We start from the raw sequence: 21,067 nt of genomic DNA, 5'->3' as shown, positions 1-21,067 counted from the left end.
TGCACCATCATTTTATCCGATTTAAACATTTCTATGAGATACATATGTCTTGTCCAGAGTATTCTTTTTTTTATTGAAGTGTATTATCTGGTTTGAAGTGGTTCACCTAATTGAGTCAATTATCTTTAGTCATTTCAAATTTGTCATTTAACTATCAGTATTTCAAATTTGCCTTGTGCTTCAATAAGTCGCATTTGTTGTGGTTTGATTTAGTGGATTCCGCGCACTTTCCCAATAAGTGAGAATATATATTTGCCAATGATATTGAATATTTGTCTATCTATTGACTGTAGCTCTAAGAGAAAATGGTCAATGAAAAACAAGATATTGACACCCAATCACTTTCCGATGATCAACAACAAGCAACTGTTAATGTATTTCAGCACATGAAGTCTCTGACACGCGGCATGTCGGCACAACAAGCGACGCGTACTGTGTGCCGACTCTCAAAATGGGCAAATCCAAACCATATACAATGAAAAGAGATCAATAAAGAAGTAACAAAGGACATGATCAAGATAATATGGCCATGTGAGGACGCAGAGATCAAGAAAGGAAGGTGGAAGGTTTCCAAGTGCAATCATAATGCGATCAAAGATAACGCTGAGAGGATTTATTTGGAGGTTTATGGCCATCCCTGCACAATGCAGATTGTGCACTATATTTTGCAAAAATGTTATATGTTCACTTTGTGCAACAGAGACCAGTAGACTTCTCGTCAAAGGAGACAACTGTTCCACTCATGATTTAAGAGAGAGTTGTGTCACTTTCACCCGAGATGTGCTGGCATTGATAGTGGAGGGCGCCGACTTGCAATTAAAAAGAGAGAACGATATTTACACGACATAGTTGGCAGAGAAAGATACAAAAATAACACGGATTTCTATAACCACTCAGACACCCCAACCCTCACAAGTCCGGATGGAGAAAAGCATTCACCGATTAAGACACGACGTTCAAAATCTGACACAACGAGTGAATCCAACACCTGTACAAGGGACACACATCAGCCACCTTGTCATGCATCCGAAGTTGGTCCCCTTGTCTACTTTAGATGCATCCTCGTCTTTCCAATGTCCAATTTTTTACAAGAATTTTGATGGATGGAGTGGATATTATACATTGACATGTGGTCATTATTATCATTTAGTTTGTCTTATTTGTTTAATGCAAAATATTAGTCGATGCACAATCTGTCCACAAGATATTTCACAAGGAATATATATTATGTTTGGCATGGCAAACGAATATAAATTCAAGCAAGCACGCCCAGATATCCCTAGCACAATTAGAAATCTGTTTGATGAGCAAGATGCTGCTTCAAGGCAACACAATTGAGATCGACAAACTATGTACTATCGCGAATATGAAGCATTGTAATTTCTTAAAACACATTTGAATACAAGGTCTTTTACAATGGTTTTTGACATTCACTCGTTCTAGTCTCAAGCTATATTGAATCAGTTGAGTTGTTATCTGGTTCTAAGTCTGAGTGTTGTGATTCTCCTTGTAATTCAACCTCCACATCTATTATCAAAGTCTCTTCTATTTCGTCTACATTGCATTGAGATACACCGACATTGAACTCTTCTTCATCTTCATTTTGACAATCATACAACCAGGTTGGCATTTCCTCCTCGTAGCCAGCACTTTCGATGTGATTCAAAATCTTTTCGTCGTAAAACATATACACTAATTTTTCTGCTCTGTCTACTAATAGTCTGTTGCGAATAGTGTTCTGAATATACTTATACATACTCCAGTTTCTCTCTGAACTTGAGTTTGTTGCACATTGTGTGAGTACTTTCATTGCAAGGGGACGTAAGATAGAGTAATGCTCTCCACCGTTCATCATCCACCACTTCCATGCAAGTTACTCTTTTTCCATTACCTGTACAAAATCATTTGCAAAAGGACTTTCTTTTAAACTAAATGCACTCATTTCTTTGATCCAATCAATTCGGTCATGATTGTTGGAGTAGAACGTGTTGACCACGTGATAGAAATTGCTTACCACCTCTGTATTGGACATCAGATCTAAATTCCAATACTCTGGATCGAGCATGTAAGCAACGCTATGGAGTGGACTATGAGCGCTCTTCCACTTTGCACAAAAATACTTAGCCAAAAAATTTCGTTGTTTGCCAGAGAATGATAATCGCCACTCCTTCTCTACTACAGACTCTTTCAGCTCTTCAAGATTTTCAAGACTCTGTTGGACTGACCACCACCATGTCATCCACACTTTGCCCAAGTTTGGCGCCCTTTGATCAAGATTGCAGATCACGAACATAACGAGCATCATTACATGGTATGCATCCATTACACTCCTCCACCAAGCAACCTTGTTTACATTGCCACGTAGACATGTAATTTTATCTTTTCTTTCTGTTCACGCTGCCATTCATCAAAGGCTGCGCAATTGAATGTGTCAATCACAGCGCATTTATTACAGAGAAGTGATTCCAAGGTATAATATTGTGTGCAGAACCGAGTTTCAACAGGAAGTTTCAACATCACTGACATGCGTATCCTATACAAATCGAGCACTCTGTCGTTTCAAGATAAATTTCGCAACCTGACATGCTGTATCAATTATTTTGACGAACCATGCGGTCTCTTCGCTAGTGTACCAATCTTTCAGCACCAAGTTCAAGCTGTGTGTATTACAACCATTGGCAAAAACGTGTGGAAAGCACTTTTATTAATTTACTGGCACTTTTACAATTCTTTGCGTTATCCATGACTACTTGAACGACATGTTCAGAATCAATTTATTTAATTACATTAATCAAAACCTCACAAATGTATTTGCACTTCTAATTGCACCAGAACTATCAATCGCCTTTATAAACGTTTCTCCCCTTGGACAAACCAGCATTACATTGATCAGCCATTTGACCAGCCATCACTCACAATATTACATATTGAAAACGAAATATTTCCAAGTATTATTTTGCCAACACGCTCTTTGACTTTGATGTAACATTTGTCCAAGAAAACATTTCTTATCGTGTGATAAGAAGGAGCTAAAAATCCTGGACCAAACTCACCGATTTTCTTCCAAGCAGCCTTCCAATGATTGTTGTCTACCATGACCAAAGCACTTCCAGTAAAGAATATTGCTTTGACGAGTGCAATGTGTGCTTCTTCTAGAGACTTCACTCGAAAGCTTTGATGTAATGATTTTTGACGAATTTGACAAAGTCCACCTTCATTGTGACGTTTAAAAGGAACACTGCCTGGAATTTTCTCTGCTTGCGTAGATTGTTCTCCAAGTTTAGTTGGCGTCACTACAGGATCTGCGAAGTTAATAGGCTCTGGGAACTCTTGACTCGAAGCCACAGAGCTATATATCTGTTGTCTCTTACCACCCTTTTTGGCAAGCTCTTCTCTCCAACGCTTTGCAACTACAGGTGCCTAAGAATGTTCACATTTCTTACACAACTGTTTTTAGCGCTACCCAGAAAATGATCCCTAATACATGGTGCACCGCCTGATTTTGCTGTGTGACAAAATTTACATTGCCGCTCGATCGCATATGTTGTGAACATAATCCCACTCTTTGCCAGGAGCTTAAATTCACAAATAAGGGGTTTTACAAACATGTCTTGAACGCACGTCATATGATAGTTTTACACATACTGAACCCGCAGAGAATCACGCACATTATATGAAATGCAAGTAACAGAACTATGCATTCAAGAGATATATGCATAGGCAAAGTAAGGAGGGGACTAAGTTGACGTGTCCATAAGCACATCAACATCAGTAGCCCGCAACTCAACCACTATGTTCTGCATGCCTGTCTCAGAGACGGTGCTTGAAAAGTTCCATAAACCATTGCATCCCTGTAAGAGTGCACCACGTTATTCCATACATCCGCAAGAGTGCGATTATCATTACAAGGAAGAGGTTTTTGCCCCGTAGATTTTACTTCAAGAAGTGCATAATTAGGAGAAGAAAGCTGTGAATGCATCTTGACAGTCTTCTTGGGGGTTACCCAAGGAGATCCTTCCACTGAGTCCACATTTTTCCCTTTGTTTTTGGTTACAGGAGTAGATACCACCTTTCCTTTACTCGGAAGATTTGGGGAAGCAGCAGGTTTAACCTTGCCTTTATCCACATGTAGAAGCCGCAACAATGGCAAATTTGGGATTAAGGACTTCTCTCTCATTAGAAACCGCAAGCTGAGGGACAACTGAAGGAGGAGGTTGCAAAATAGGCTCAGAACATTCAGATTGCATGCGTCCAAATTTTCCACAGTGCAAACATGAATTTGTAAATTTTCCAATCTGAGCTTGAAAGGGCGTTTCCCAATGAGTGGGTCCCCCGAATTGATAGTAATACCCTAGGGATGGGAACATCTGTGTCCCAAAGCACACATAAGCGATTTGTATTGGCAGTGAGTTTGGGAGGACGAATCACTTTTTGCAAATGAGAGGCGAGCATAGGAAGAAAGTGGTGCCAATTGCGTGGAAAATCAAGAATTTCCACCCATATCGGGCACTTACGACAGATTAGGCTTTGATAGTCCTTGGTAAGTGCCCATAACAATACATGTGTCATCTGAGTACCAAAAAAATAAGGAGACAACTCAAGCAACATGTTACGGGCATCAGTGTCTGATAGCAAAACTTCGTAGAATCTTCTGGCACCGAAGTAAACACTTCGAATCGCCTGGCGTTTAAGAAGTAAGTCTACCCACTGACCCACGTCTTGCGCAGTGAACATCTGGCCTGGGAAGATCAGGATAACTGCATTCAAAGCATATTGTCGGACCGGAATAAGCACTTCAATAGCGGGCTCTTACCCTTCCCAAGCATTCCGTAAACTTTCAAAATCTTCTAACAGACAAGCTCGGATTCCATCCATTTTCGAAGATTTAGGTGCCATCTGTTTTCTGCATTTGTATGAGCTAATAAAGTGCCCACCAAAATACGACATACGCTGAGAACCTGACGATTATGTACTGCCGACTACTAGAAAATCAAAGAAGCAAATTTTTGTACACTGCCACAATACTGTACCAAAAAAAACTCTGCTATTCACAAGTCTGCTTATTGAAAATGAAATGCGACTAAGCTCGAGATATCAGCACACTCTCTGTTGCGCAGATGAACAGGAAACTTCACAGCAAGACTCCAGCTGAGGACGAGAGCAGTCTGTGCAGGCTGCTGAAGGTGCTCGAGTTGATGACTGCTACACCCCGCCCCCACACACACACACACGTATACCTTCAGGTCACAAACATGCAGGGTTGCCCAACATGCTACTGCAGCAGGACGTGCTGAGGCTGGCTCGAACGAACACACACACACACACACACTCTGGCAAGGGCGCAAAGAACTACTGCTGCGCGCACACGTCAGTGCTTCTCAAACAATCACGGCTAAAGCTATACGTACTGCTATTAACCTTGAGACAATCGCTGCTCATCTTTCAAGAACTACGGGCCTTGCACCGACGTTCGAGTTCTGCTCCAGCCTCCATAGCACGTCCTCCTATAGGCTGCAGACAGAAAGAGAGAGAGAGAAAGAGAGAGAGCCCTCAAGAAATCAAGCATGACCATCCTAGGGCTGGAAACATGCAGTGTGCAAGCCGGTAGATCGAGCGAGAGAGACAGATAAATATACGAGAGGCCCACAGAAAACCATTTTGCATGGCGGCACACGAGTTTGATTTGGTGAGTAGTAGTGTATAGAGACTAAGTATCAGTGCTTGATTACTTCGTTGGTGTAGGAGCCAATTTCAAATCCCTGCCCTCTCGTTAAGCCACATGGTTGCTCTCTTCTAAAAAAACCACTGCGATGAAAATGTCTAAAATCGATCTTCTCGACAAGCAGTTCACAGGTTCCCAGAAGCAGCTCGGAGCTTTGTCTGCAGGCTTGTCTCTGGCCCCTGTTTGAGAGAGAGAGAGAGAGAGAGAGAGAAGGCTATGAAGCTAGTAACATCTTTTGACGCTCCTCCTTTCAACCAAAGCCATCATCGCAGAACGTTATATTTTCGGCACACACATACTCACAGGAGTGATTGCTACAAGAGGAGGCTGCGACTTCTTTCTAGGTAGTACTGCAAGAAGTAACAAGCATTGTTGGCTGTGGGTCTACAGATTACCCTTCTCTTTCCATGCTTTTCTTTTGTGCTCCAAAATAGCTCGCATTTACCCTACGCTTAAGCAACTTATTAGGAGGTTAATTAGCAGCTTCTACTCACACATGAAGTCATATAAGAGAAAGCAATCGAGACAAAAGTTAAAAGTACTTGCTCGCGCGGAGCTTTAATGGAACCATCAAACGCGGACCCTACTGCCTTCGACTCATCCTCTGATCTATGTTGCTGGGAGTGGCAACACCCTTATATGGTGTTGGAAGTAGCAACGCCCAACTAGCTGTTGTACTGGCACCTTATACATGTTCACATGAAAGCAAAGAGCCATGAAGAAAAGCCTACGTCGTCGACATGGCGAGAGCATTCTTCAGTAGCATAGAGTCTGTAGGCCAAGCTCCTCCCTATTCATTCCAGCAGTAGAAGGTCGACAATGTCACTGTTTGCCTCATCGGCATATTGGAATCGACCTTCTTTTGCAGTGAAGCCTCTGCGCCTTCCCCGCGTAGCAATGATAGCAGCTTTGTGTGCAACGAGACCCAATGGCTAGTTGAACAGTATGTCCAGCTTCAACTACCTTACTTAGCTCGTTCCTGCAGGCGCAACTAGTTATGACCAGCATTATGCCGCTCCAAGTATAGCTCAGGCAGATTCAACAACCTTGTGCCCTCAGCCATCCTTCAATGTTCATGGAAATGATATACAGAAGGTCCGATGCCTAATTCTCAAGATTCACACCAATTCTTTTTCGCGCAGTATGCCCACGTAGCAGCAAGCCGGACAGAATCGGAAAGGAGTATCGAAGATCTTTCAAACCCTGGTAATATTTCGCAGATCATCAAGCTGGAGAGTACTTTGGATGCTTGCTGACGTGATGAGCACTCCCAAAGCTCAGATATCTCGTGCGATCAACCCAGGGCAGAGGTACGTTCTACTAGTGTTGCTGAAGCAAAAGATATCAGATTTCAATCGATGATCATTTGGTTTGATCTGTAGTCGAATCACCAAAAGTCATTGCTTTTGCTGGCCAGTTCAGCACATTCTTTTGTTGATGCTCTCAGCCTGCAGAGTAGATCAGATCAGCTAGCGATCTCACTTTTCAACCCATTCTCAGTCGACGGAATGGCTTGTAACTGCCTTCGCAATCATCCGTTGCGGTCCGGTGCTTCGGTAGCCCATTGGGCTTCTCCTCGGCCATTTCCACGCCGACATCGAGTGCTCGATTGTTGTCCATCATCGGCAACGCCAAGATCTGCATTTTGAGTCCTTCACTCCTCTCGCATCGGGTGCGCATTTCAGCCATCGGTGGCGATCGGCACCTTGAAAGCATCTTCCATTCCGAAAGATCCTGACATGGTTGAGAGAATACATGATGAGAGTGCTAGTCATGACCTGTTAGAAAGATGTTGTTCTTGGTAAGGCTTTTCTTGATATGTATGCCAAATGCAAAAAGAGAAAAAGTTTTTAATGAGCTTTTTGTGAGAAATGTTGTCTCTTGGAGTATGTTGATTGTAGGATATGCCTAACATGGTTGTGGCAAGGAAGTGAGGGCTCCTCGCCATACAGAGTCTCTTGGAGTGCTCTTCGAGAATGCAAGGACAAAAACTTGTCAGGCTACCTTCTCTGATACATCAGCAGAGGAATTACATGAGTATGACCATGTGGATCTTTGCATGCTCGACTTTCGGAGCAGATTTCAGCCGGTATAAAAAAGGGATGCTCTCCCATCATTTTTTGCATCAGCATAGCCAGTGTTTTTTCACTGGTTAGCTCGCGTTGTGCTGGCTACTGCAGATCAGTCGTGCTGCTTGGCAATCACGGCATATTAGCCTAGTGTTTTTTCTTCGAATCAGCCTATTCTCTCAGCCTGCAGCAGGTCAGCCAGCGATCTTAGTTTTCAGCCCATTCCCCATCGACGGAACGGGTCGTAACTACCTTCGCAATCATTCCGTTGCGGTCCGGTGCTTCGTTAGCTCATTGGCCTTCTCCTCAGCCATTTCCTTGCCAACATCGATTGCTCGATTGCTGTCCACATCGGCAGCGCCAAGATTTGCATTTTGAGTCCTTCATTCCTCTCGCATCGGGTGCGCATTCCAACCATCGCTGGCCATCGGCAATCCCCCATCGAAAAGGATTCAAAGGTGCATCAAATCAGCCCGGGAGGTTCTTCATATCAAAGAGTCCCCGCCGCGGCGACAATCCCCATTTGAGTTATTAGAGTTCTCCATGGTCTACAAATCCTCCTATCATTGCAGCAGAGCATCACAATTTGCAGCAGTTCGTTGCATGTCATCGCTTGGAATGTGATGAGATTTCCAGCCAGGGGCTATTGAGAGGAGATATTGTGCTTGGCAGTTCTTTGGTCGATATGTATTCCAAATGTGCTACGCTTGAGAAAGCAAAAAAATTGCTTGAGGAGCTGCCTGAAATTTCGCCTCTTGGAGTGCACTAAATAATGGAATTCAGCTTGTTATTCCAATGTTCTTCATGCATCTCATTCAAACCTCTGACAATCCTAACTCTCTCGTGTTTCATTGCAAGCAGATCTTGGACACATCTCCTTTTCATTTGCAACGGTGACATCTCCTCGATCTTCCTAGCTTGAAAACCCAGAGCAGCACAATCCAACACCAGGTACATGGTTGTTTTAAACGCTTGCAATCTTTGTTGCTTGGACGTGACTAGTAAGTAAATATCACAAGGTTCTCATCGCATTGAATCATACAGTTTGAGTCCGACTTAAGCCTTGAATGGACCATCACCGAAAGCGTAGGATACACCTTAGTACATCAAAAGCGAGATATCGCACTTCAATCAGGAAGAAGGCCAGATTTCTACCATGCGCACAATCATGGATTGATATCATTGATATAGTCTACCAATGGAATTCAGACGTTACAACGATATTTAGACCTTTAGGCATATGCTTTGTTTGTGGTGTAGTTTTCATCCAAAGAAGTGCCTCTTTCGATTGTACTCGAGCTCCAGATGAGACATCGATCACAATGTTTGCTAGCAATCTATTGGTATCCAGCTTAGAGGCTACACAAATACAAATGCAATGGGTGCAGTGCTCTGCTTGTGAGAACTCAAGTGCACGTCGCAGATATTGTGTGCCCTTACTTCCAGACTACACAAGAAGAATATTGAACGGAAATCACGTTCACATACAGCTACTGAGCGTCATTGACATATCTGTTAACACCATCTCAACAGTGACAGCAATTGCACGAGGTACACTAGACAGACGTTCAATATTGGATAGCCGTCTGGTAAAGAGCATAGAACAACCTTCACAGAGCAAGATCTAGCTACATCACAAGTGGTGCAGCCAAATCCAAACCTAGTCTTCAACGAACAAAATCACAGATGGCACTACTTCAGGCCCCGACATGAAGACAGGAATGGCGTACCTTACCACCCTACACTGCTCTTGCTATGGGTCCACATATGAATATACAGCGGGTCACCAATTCATCGTTGTCCTACTACCTCTTGAAGTATGCACTCAAAATTGAACCTATGGGCCATCTCAACATCCGTTCAGAAGATGCAGAGCGCTTAGGCCTAGGTGGCATCGACACTGTGAAATTGAAGCTGATCTCAGCCTCTTCACTGTCGAAACCTATCTCAGCAACAAAAGTGGCATTAAATTATTTGCAAATCCCAATCATTTCAAAGAGCAATAGCGTCCACTATGTTGGCTCATTGCCCCCGGCACTACGACAACGAATCATTTTTCACAACGAATGTCGTGCTGCACCCTGTCAATCTGTATTGTGCACGAACACAAACTCTGGAGAAGCTTACATTTTATGACTTCCACAAGAATTACATAGTGACGAAGGAAAATGAAAGGAAAAAAGGTCTTTCAGAGGAGAATACATACGGCCAATCGCTGCAGTGACAACGTCGACTGGTCCGTTTCACAGACTTTCACCCAGCGCATCCTCCGGAGGCTTTCTTTTACAACATGTTGCTAAACATCATCACCTTCAGAAATGAATCCCACCTGCTTTCACCTGAGAACACGTCCAGGTCTACAAGGAAAGATCTACAAGAAGATCACAGCAGCAAAGGGTGGACTGCATGTGATCACAGGAACTCCTAGGAGTGGCAAAAGCTTCCTCATAAGATACATCACAAGCCAACTCATAAAGCAAGGAAAAAATGTCACACTCGCTGTTTCCACCGGGGCAGCAGCCATGAGGTTAAGTAGCATCACAACAACTGTCCATTACCAATTCAAGATACCAGTGCACACACAACAGTATCCCCTGTCAATCTCCGAAACTGATGACAAATACGTCAGTATTAAAGAAGTAGACGCGATTATCATAGACGAGATTTCTATGTTAACAAAGCAAACTTTCGATCTCATAGTACAAAAAATTGTGAATGTTAGCAACGGCACCTGCAATCACGTATGCAGCATGGTGAAGGCATGTGGCTATACGCATGAGGCATGTGGTTCTACGCAAGGTGCTGGTATGGGCACAAAATTTCGCAAGCTCTCTCTCTCTCTCTAATTGCAATCGCCTTGAAGGCTTGTACCGTTTCACGAGTTTGTTATCCACTTGCAGTCATGCAGGCTAACGAAGCACTCTAGTTCTTGTAAATGCAAGCCTTACTTAGTTCTTTTGCTACTGAGATCATAGATGCAACTCTAAGAAACGAGGCCATGATTGCTACTATATTGATTATGCTAGGAAGCATACCTCCTCTTTTATAGGAAAAATTCAACTTTGTCAATTGTGGATTGGGTTCGAAATGCAATTGCACCAACTAGTTTCTCTTACTCACCATCTTATGAGTGTCATTTCTTGCATCAAATGATTCAATATTTGTAGCTCTCATGCACACATGCTCTTTGATTTCTTTGGATCCTTGATTCCTTAAGTTTCCAATCCTAGTCACACTAGCATGTGCCTCTGTTAACTACATGCTTGGCTTTCCAATGCGTTGCTTTGTGGTGATTTTAACAATGCGCCCGCTTCATCTGATAACACCGCAAGACATTCACATATGCTAAGCATAGAACTGCAGGCCTAGACAGAGCTCGTTACATGTACACGGATGTTGGACTTGTGGGCCCTCTTGCATTCTAATGTTTCGAGGTATGCATTTCAACATATTGCTTTTTTTACATATTGTGCAAGATTAGATCGGTCGTTTATCCTCGACATGCAACAATTTGATGAGTTTGTATGCAAAATGAGCATAGACCGTTCTCTGCTTTTATCTTATCATGCTCATGTTGTGATGCTCCTGTGTTTTGGGTGACTACATTATAATGAGTCTCTTTCTAAGAAATGGTTGTTGCATATCAACAATGCATATCTTTCGCACGAAGCATTTCGTGAGATGATCTATGATGTTATTCCCCCTTTGGTTGCCCAAATGTATCTTGATCTTGATGTTGCCTGGGTTCGCTTTGTTGTGCGTGTGCAGTGTAATTCAGGACTATGGAAAGCATTACATGTGCAATTACGTGGTGACATTGAGGACTTCAAGCATGTGTATCAACAAATCTCACTCTTAGCTGACACACGTTTGTTATCGGAAAGTGAATCCATGGCCCTTTGTCGAGTCCGAGTGTATTTGCAACATAATGATAAACGAAAATTGAATAAGTGGCAGACTCGTGCTTGACATCGAGCGTTTGTGGACAAATGATGTATCTCAAAGCAATTTTTTAAGCACTTGCATGATTCAAGGGCCTCTCAAATAGGACTGTTTTTGTCCCCTCCCCTCCCCTCATGGCATCTGCTGAAGTTAATTATGCTCGCCAACTTTTGGTGTCCACAGTGCATTCAATTGTCTTGCATCAGGATGCTTTGGCCATGGAGGCGGCTTTTACAGAGAATGAATTGCACTCAGCATTGCTTGCTCTCAAAAGATGGCGTTTGCCTGGTTGGTATGGACTCACTCTGGAATTTTCTCTTTTTGGGAATCTTTGAAAGAACCTTTGCTTTACATAATAAGCATTGTGTTGGCAAAGCAGGATTTGCCAATGTCTTGGAAAGAGGGTTTGTTGAAGTTGATGCCTAAACAAGCGCTTTGTGAGCAGTTCTCACATTGGCGGCGGATTTCTCTTATGCCGATTTTATATAAAATCTTCGCTAAAATCATTGTGAATCGTATTAGCATTAGTTCTGTAATTGGACATTTAAGTGTCGTATTTTTCTTCCAAGTTTTGACAATTTATTTGTCAAGCTAGAAAGAAGTTTTTATACCTTGCTTCTATCATAGTTTGGTTATGAGGGAAAGAAAACACTGGATTTCTCTCCATGTCAAAATACAATCCGTATGGATAGAATTATGTGAAGTTCTAAGTCATAAATTTTAGCGAAATTTCAAGTTGTTTTGCCAAAAAAATCATAAAATTCTTATATCTTTTTGTAGAGATGGCCTTTTTTATGTTTATAAAAGCCAAGTGTTAGCACTTAGTGTCACAAAACAATGGAATGTACTTTAAAGACAAGTTTCCAAGTTACACGCAAGTTACAGACATAATTTCATACTTGAGCATGTATTGAGTAAAAGCATAATTTTGGTCTTCCAAAAGTCCCCTCATGGAATCACTACAACAAAAAAAGGTGCCTTCGACGCAGATTTCGTCACTATACGTCGAAAAGTGCGTCAAAATATTCGTCCTTGTAAAACCATCGAAATACGCGTCAATATCTGTGTCGAAAGGCATTGTTTTCGACGCGTATTTCGACGTCCTTATCGACGCGTATTTCAACGATCATATCAAGAAAAAAAAAATCTTGGACAAAGGACAGGCAGCCTGGCCTGTGCCCAGTGAAAAGATAGACACAACCACAACCAGACTGTCTGTCCTCTTTCCAAGAAAGCGAGCAGCATCAAAAGCAACCGTGCTCTAGCAAAAATTTCGGCGTCTATACAAAAAAGAGACACAGAGATATGTTTGTGTCTTTCAAAACATATACAGAAATCCACTGATGATTCCACGTCACAATCTGCACATAAAAGGACAAGTCACAAAATTAGTATTGATATAACTTCACATATACTTAATTAATTAAATCAACTCACACATATTAACGTCTCACCTCAATCGATCAGCGAGACTCTAAGGCCTCACAGTCTACAGGCTCTCCTACGGCAGCAAGATCATTCAATTTTTCATAAATGCCTCTCCGATATCCATTTGTCACCTCCTGGCGTGTCGGGGCTCGATGCATTGCAAGATTCTGCGTTTATACAAAAATCAAAGTAATTAAGAATACATGATTTATCCCGTTTAAAAAAAAACGTCATAGCTAAGATTGGATTGGAAACTCACAAACTCATAGCAAAAGGTATCGAAGCCTCCGCTGCCAAGATGAGATGTGTCCCTGGTCATCTGTTGTACCTCCGCGGCCTGACGCTGCTATCTGAATTGCGGTCCGCTGTCTGCTCATCCTCCCTAATCTGCTACCACGTCTCGTGTGAGATGTTCGAAGGCTTCGGCGAGTCGGTCCTGAAAGCCCGACGAGCTGCATCTCAACGATGTTTCACGGTGTCCCGTGCAACACCCTTGATCCACCTCCTCGAAAGCTCCTCTGAACCCGGAGCAAGCTGACGCTCTCTCATGATACCTTGGCCTGATCAGGATCGCAACAAAGTCAATTATATAGTGGAGACCATCATGAGAGAGTGTCAGCTTGCTCTGGATTCAGAGGAGCTTCCGAGGAGGTGGATCAAGGGTGTTACACGGGACACCGTGAAACATCGTTGAGATGCAGCTCGTCGGGCTTTCAGGATCGGCTCGTCGAAGCCTTCGAGCATCTCACACGAGACGTGACAGCAGATCAGGGAGGATGAGCAAACAACGGACACGCGGTTCGGACAGCAGCGTCAGGCCGCCGAGGTACGACAGATGACCAGGGACACATCTCATATTCGCAGCGGAGGCTTCGACACATTTCGCTATAAGTTTATGAGTTTCCAATCCAATCCTAACTATGGCGTTTTGTTTAAAACGCGATGAATCATGTATTCTTAATTACTTTGGTTTTTGTATAAATGCAGAATCTTGCAATGCATCGAGCTCTGACACCAGGAGGAGACAGATAGATATCGAAGAGGCATTTATGAAGTATCGAATGATCTTGCTGCCGCAGGAGAGCCTGTAGACTGTGAGGCCTTAGAGTCTCGTTGGTCGATTGAGATGAGACGTTAATATATGTGAGTTGATTTAATTAATTAAGTATATGTGAATTAATATCAATACTAATTTTGTGATTTGTCATTTTATGTATAGGTTATGATGCGGAATCATGAGTGGATTTCTATATATGTTTTGTGAGACACAGACAAATCTTTGTGTCTCTTTTTTTTTATAGACATGGTTATCGTTATTGTTTAAACATGGTTATGGTTACTGTTTCGTTTATGGTTATGGTTATTGTTCTTGTATAGACATGGTTATGGTTATTGTTTTGTTTATGGTTATGTTTAACTTTATGGTTATGGTTATGGTTATTGTTTTATTTATCGTTATGGTTATCATTATGGTTTTGATCAATATGATTATGGTTATGGTTTTAATTTGGTTATGGTTTTGCACAATGTTCGTTATATATGAAGTTCGTTATGGTTATGGTTATGGTTTTAATTTGGTTCTGGTTTTGCACAAAGTTCGTTTTATTTCTTTCATTTGTCTTAAATCTCATGTGAGATCCTACATGGATATCATGTAGGAGGCATATACATATGGTTTTTTTTTTTAAGTTTATGTTGAAACGAAGGGAACTCTGCCAAAATTTTTGCGGGAGCACGGTTGATTTTGCTGTTGCTCGCTTTCTTGGGCAGAGGATAGGCAATCTGGCTATGACTGTGTCCATCTTTTCACTGGGCACAGGCCAGGCTACCTGTCCTTTGCCCAAGAAATTTTTTTCTAATATAATCGTGGAAATACGCGTCGATAGGGACGTCGAAATACTCGTAAAAAACAATGTCTTTCGACACAGATATCGATGGTTTTACAGGGACGAATATTTCGACGCACTTTTCGACATATAGTGTCGAAATCTGCATCGAAGGCACCTTTTTTTGTTATAGTGATATTAGATTTTATGACATTACCTCTCTCTTGAAATCATAGTCGTCCTCGACTATGAGGTAGAAGAGATAAAGTCTTAATCATTAGTCTACGTTTCTTAGCGGATAGAGGATCATTTTTCACCCTGCAACATCATTCCAGAATGGATGACTAGTCCATTTCGTGCTTGGGAGACATAGTTGCCCCAAGCATGTCTGCTCTTTAGTCCATATCATACTCCCAAAGTAGGGTGACAAATTCTACTTGGTGTTTAAGTGACCTCGTCATCACAAACATGATTCTAAGCATGCATACTATTTAAATTTGTGTACAAAATAGGTCTTAAGCCAAAAACATTGTTCATTTAGAAAGCATTTACATTTTCTTACTCTAGTGCAGCATTGTAAGCATTGATAAGGTTCATACTATCCTTAAGCTGTATTACTTGCATCCATCTAGCATCTTCAAATGGATAATTTTTAAACTTAATAAGATATTGTGGGATAATCTTACCATGCGTAGTACCTTCTCTTCATGCCGAAGGATAGCTTCGGGTTGTAGCACCTCTTCTTGGTCTTCGATTTCTGGAGGGTCTTCAATAATTGGTTCTATTGGTGGCTCTCCTTTGTAGAGCTTAAGTAGGCTCACATAAAAAGCATTGGTGTATGAGCCAATGGTTGGGCAACTTGAGTTGATAAGCCATATCATTGATTGGCTTCAAGATTTGAAAATAACCATAGTATCTTTTTGTTAATTTAGTATAATACTTTCGATGGCCCGTAGGATTTTTGCCCGTCGTTTGCCTCAATCGAGCCTTGGAAAACTTGAGTAAGACCCAATCATTTTCTTTGAACGTTAAGGCTCTTCTGTGCTTGTCAGCAACAGCTTTTTGGCTTTGTTAAGAGATGGATATAACCTTCTTAACCTTTTGAAAATATTCTTGTAGGTCACGTCTATACTCATCAACAGTGAAGCTGTTCCCATGTACTTTAAGTAGCAAGGGACTATTAGGTCTTCCCTTTATGATCTCAAAAGGTGCTTTTCTTGCAGTAGTATGGACAGTATTATTGTATGCATACTCTACAAGGATAAAGTACTTCTCCCATTGCGATCGTTGATCTACTTCTATAACATAAGTCTTTAATAGATCAAGTATCGTAAGATTAGCTATCTCACTTTGGCCATCTATTTGTGGGTAATAGACCAAAGAGAAATTCAATCTTGTACCTAGATTTTCAAAGAGACCTTTCCAAAAATTAATGGTCATTCTAGGATCTCTATTTGACACGATGGATGTTGGTAATCCATAGTGTTTGAAAATCTGAGATATGAAGATGGTTGCCATTTGTTGTGTCTTAATAGTCTTTTTGACAGGAATAAAGTGTGCTTGCTTGCTAAACCTGTTGACTATTGTCCATATTCCCGTATTCCCATGGATAGACTTGGATAATCCAAAGATAAAATCCATGGATATACTCTCCCATGGTGAATTAGGGATTGACAATGGTTGGAGTAATCCAGGTTTCTTCCTTCTATCATACCTAGTCTTTCGGCATACCACACATTTTGAAACATACTCTTGTATGTCCACTTTCATGGTAGGCCAATAGAAGTATGTCTCTACTCCTTGAAGAGTAGGTTGAATGCCTCTATGCTCCGCATAAGAAGAAGCATGAAATTCATCATGACTTTCTCACGAAGGGAATGGGTAACACATAGCCTATTTCCATGGAGAAGATAACCATCCTGCAAGGTGAATGGTTCCTCTTTCTTCCTCAAAGCAAGAGCCGACATTACATCTTTTAAGCCAAGGTCAATAACATACTCATCTATCATGGAAGATAGATCATTGTGAGTTGCTATAGACACCGCATTGACTTTTGGTCGTCGTGAAAGTACATCGGCCACTTGATTGTGCTTACCAACAATGTGAGCAATATGAAAATAAAATTACGAAAGAAAATTTGCCCACCTCATTTGTTTGTCGAAAAGCTTGGTTTATGTTCTGAAGTACTTGAGACTTTGGTGGTCTATTCATAAAATAAATGGAGTTCCCAATAAATAGTACTTCCATGTGTCTAGGACATGTAGAACAGCTAAAATCTCTTGCTCATAAATGCCCAAGACATGTTCATCGGTATTGAGCCTTCGGCTCTCATATACTATGGAATGCCCTTCTTGAAGCAAGACTGCTCCAAGGCAATCACCACAAGCATCACATTGGACCTCAAATGGCTTTGAGAGATCCAAAAGTATGAGGATTGGTTGAGAGGTAAGCTTCTTTTGAGCTTGTCAAAAGCTTTTAATACTTAACGTTCTTCTTTGTTAAGTCATGTAATGGTCCTGCTATTTGAGAAAATTTTGCTATGAAGCGTCCATAGTATGTACACATACCAATAAAGCTTCTTAGCTCATGTAGATTCCTTGGATTAGGCCATGCTTTTATTACCTCTAACTTCGATGGATCCATACGTATACCATCTTGAGAGATAATATGACCTAAGGATTGAATCTCTTGAAGGAAAAATTCGCTTTTCTTTTGGTTGAGAAAAAGCTTGTTCTCCTTCAATGCTTGAAAAATCACTTGGAGATGTTGCTTGTGTTCCTCCAAGGACTTGGAGTAGATGACGATATCATCAAAGAACACTCTAGTGAACTTGCGGTAGGGTCTAAATATTTTCTCCATCAAACGATTGAATGTGGCTAGTGCATTGATCAAGCCAAAAGGCATGACTAGATATTCATAAAGACCAAACGTTGTACGAAACGCGATCTTTGGGATATCTTCATCCACTATCCTTATTTGATGATAGCCACTTTTAAGGTTAATTCTACTGAAGTAGGTCGAGCCTTGTAGCTTATCAAACAGATCTTCTATCCGAGGCACATGAAATTTATTTTTGACGGTGATATAGTTTAGTGCTCAATAGTCCACACACATACGATAGGTACCATCTTTCTTTTGCACTAAAAGGACTGGAGAACAAAAGGGAGAGGAGCTAGGCCTCACCATCCCTTTGTCTACCAATTCTTGTACTTGCCTCATGATCTCCTCTTGTTGAGCTTGGGAAACTCGATAAGAAGGCTTGTTAGGCGGTGAGCTTCCTGGTAGGAGCTCAATTGGATGGTCATCATCCCCTCGTTTTGGAGGTAAGTCCATAGGGATATCATCGACGATGAAAACATCTTGGAATCCATTTACAAAAGTAGACAAGTCTAACTCTTCTTCATTCCTACCATTTTCATTTGATAAACCATTACGGTCATTACTGGATTCTTTGACAAAAATCATGTACGCAGAAATCGAGCTTTTCATTGACTTCTCAAAAGCTAGTAAATTTACAAGTGATATAGTACAATCACTCATTTTAGCATCTATATACATGTTCTTTCCCCTGTAGGTGAAGTAGTATAGTACGACCAGACTTATTAGCATCTATATACATGTTCTTTCCCCTGTAGTAGGTGAAGTAGATTCTCCTTTCAGGGAACTTCATGTTGGCAGCCATGCGATCAAATCATGGGGTCCCTAGGATAGCATCCTCATGTCGGAGAGGAGAGAAGAAAAAGTCTTCTTTGTCGACGTAGCTTTGGACATGAAGCCTCAACCTCCCAATCAAGGGAGTAACGGAGGCTTGTTGTCCCTTGAAAGCTGTGTCAGCCCCGTTACAATATCTCCCGTCTCAAAAGCTTGAATGTCCAACTTGGTGGCCAACTCCATTGATATGAAGTTGTGAGTAGAGCCAGGATCAAACAAGATGAAGGCATCATGCTCCCTTACCTTTTTCCAAGCATAAGAGAGAGATGATCCTTTGCAATGAGCATCCTCTTTTGGAGCTTCGATGGTGGAAGCCCTATGAGTCTCATTGCGAGCATTTTTCTTGGGACAAGAACAATAGCCATGTCCTTGCTCCCCACACTTAAAACACTTATGGTCCTTGCAAAAAGCTTCAAGCTTTTCATGAGAGAGTTTGTTTTTACCTTTGTAAACTCCCTTCTCCTTGGACCTATTGTTGTTGTTGTAGGAAGTGCCTTGGGAAGAATTTTGGGCATTGGTTTTCCCCTTTGCATCATTTTTGTCTTTGTTTTCCATAGGTTTGACATTCCGTCTAGCCCCTTGTTGGAAATTGATGCGTGAAGCAACCATGGTGTGGTGGATTACTTCGGTGATAGAAACAGACCGTTGGGAGTTGACATACTCGACCATGTCTTCAGGTAATCCCGCAAAAAATTGTTGCTTTTGCTCAACAAAGTCTATCTTTTGGAAGACAATAGCCTTGGGATGTAAATCCCAAAACTTGTCCACATATTTGTGAATAGCCTCATGTGAGAGAAGCTTCAAACTGCGCCATTCAATAAGTACTTTGTCATTTGCATCCCTTGGAAGGAATTGCTTCGTGATGGAAACTCGTAGAGTTTCTCATGTCTATGGGGCTTCTCCGTTGCCATGAAGGCTAGCCCACCATTGACGAGCCAATTTCTGGAAGTGCATAGCTACATGGTGGAGCTTGGAGGACTCTGTGAAGCCCTCATCTCCAAAGGCCGCATCAAATTGTTGAATGAAGACCGATACTTTGTCGGTGGCACCAAAGGTGCCATCATAGGTGAGAAAAGAGATACTCTTTCCTCCCTCTTTGAACTTATTGAGCTTTTGTGATCTTTGCCATGCAGTGTATGATTTGCGATGTCCTCCCCTCTTGTATTCTCTAGGAGAATAGCCATAGCTTTTGTCGGGACCAGAGGAAGGTGAAGAAGAAGAAGAAGAGGGTGACCTCTTTCTTTACCTTTTCTTCCTTTGTTTCCTCTCTTCCTTTTCGGAGTGATGAGGAGAAGAACTGTGTGTTGACCATTTTCTCATGGGAGGAGTTGGCGATCGTCTAGACCGTTGTCTTCGTAGAGACACATCTTCAGAGGAAGTTAGGGATTCATTACTTTCTTGTTCTTTGGATTCCTTCTCTCGTATGGGAGAGAGTCTTCTTTTGGGGGTCTCATCAAGAGGCCTCCTAAGCTCTCTCTCCTCTTGGAGAGAAAGGGAAATCCCATGAGCACGAAGTTGTTGAGTAACTTCGGTTTGCAAAGTAGGTTACCCATAGCTTGATGCAACCTAGTAACAAGATAATTGATAAACATGGAGGCATCATCATTAGCACCTTCATGTGCAAAATCAAAGTTATCAATGCTCATTCTACTCTCTTGGTTATTGTCAGCCATGCTAATTATACTTATGTGTTTACTTGGTGTATTCTTTGGCAACTCAAAACCTTAATTGCTACTCCTCTTAGCCTTTGAAAATAAGCACTTAAGTATCTACACCCACGGCTCGAATTAGTTAATTATGGAGAGTAGTGGGGTGGGTCGAACATAACAGAATTGCAGAGGGATAGCTCCTTTCGGACTTCTTGTGGCTCAATAATGGTAAAGCCGTAGGAAAGTCTTAAAAGATCCCATTATTAAGACCAAATCTCCCGAGGTGTGCACCATATCCCACATAGTAGACTCAACAAAACCGATAATAGATCCCAATCCCACTTACCCTAATATAATTAACAAAATCAACCATTAATAGGCTACTTAAGGACCTCTCTTCTTAAGCAAGAAAAGAGAAATCAAATGCTCTAATATCAATGTAATGGAAATGGCCTATGAACTTTGAGAATAGCGGAATTCAGAGAATTAAAGTGAGCATTTTTGTGAGATTACTTTAAGAACATAGAGAGTGAACTTAATTGATGTTAGCAACATGAACATAGTACTTAATTAACTTGGCATGAACAATACTTTTGCAAAAGAGAGAGTATTAGAGAACATGGCAATAGTTGAGGACCGGATTTACTTGGAGCCGGCGGTTTCCCCTCCAAAAGGCGTTTGTATTATAGATTCTCCCATCAAGAGAGACTTGTTACAATA

General features: G+C 41.6%; 2 long non-coding RNA genes across 5 annotated transcripts in view; both read right to left on the bottom strand.

Annotated features, from left to right (window-relative positions):
- The window catches only part of LOC147465722 (uncharacterized), a 153,439-nt gene that overhangs the window by 112,597 nt on the left and 19,775 nt on the right, over nt 1-21,067 (bottom strand). The window contains exon 4 of one of the 4 annotated variants that reach the window (XR_015189403.1): nt 6,235-7,500. The exons of 2 other annotated variants lie outside the window; for them this stretch is intronic. This is a non-coding gene — a long non-coding RNA (uncharacterized LOC147465722). Of the gene's footprint in view, nt 1-6,234; nt 7,501-21,067 lie in introns of those variants that run through there. One more of the 4 variants, XR_015189402.1, reaches the window with a different exon arrangement.
- LOC147465723 (uncharacterized) lies at nt 7,511-13,835 on the bottom strand. Its single transcript, XR_015189406.1, has 3 exons — nt 13,421-13,835; nt 13,188-13,328; nt 7,511-13,094 (listed from the first exon to the last, which is right to left on the bottom strand). It is a non-coding gene; the product is annotated as an uncharacterized LOC147465723 (long non-coding RNA).

The sequence above is a fragment of the Adiantum capillus-veneris genome, chromosome 1 (assembly GCF_014529385.1).
Source record: "Adiantum capillus-veneris isolate H3 chromosome 1, ASM1452938v2, whole genome shotgun sequence".
Lineage (NCBI taxonomy): Eukaryota > Viridiplantae > Streptophyta > Polypodiopsida > Polypodiales > Pteridaceae > Adiantum > Adiantum capillus-veneris.
The sequence above is the reverse complement of the archived record's forward strand: the minus strand, read 5'-3'. Positions and strand labels throughout refer to the sequence as shown.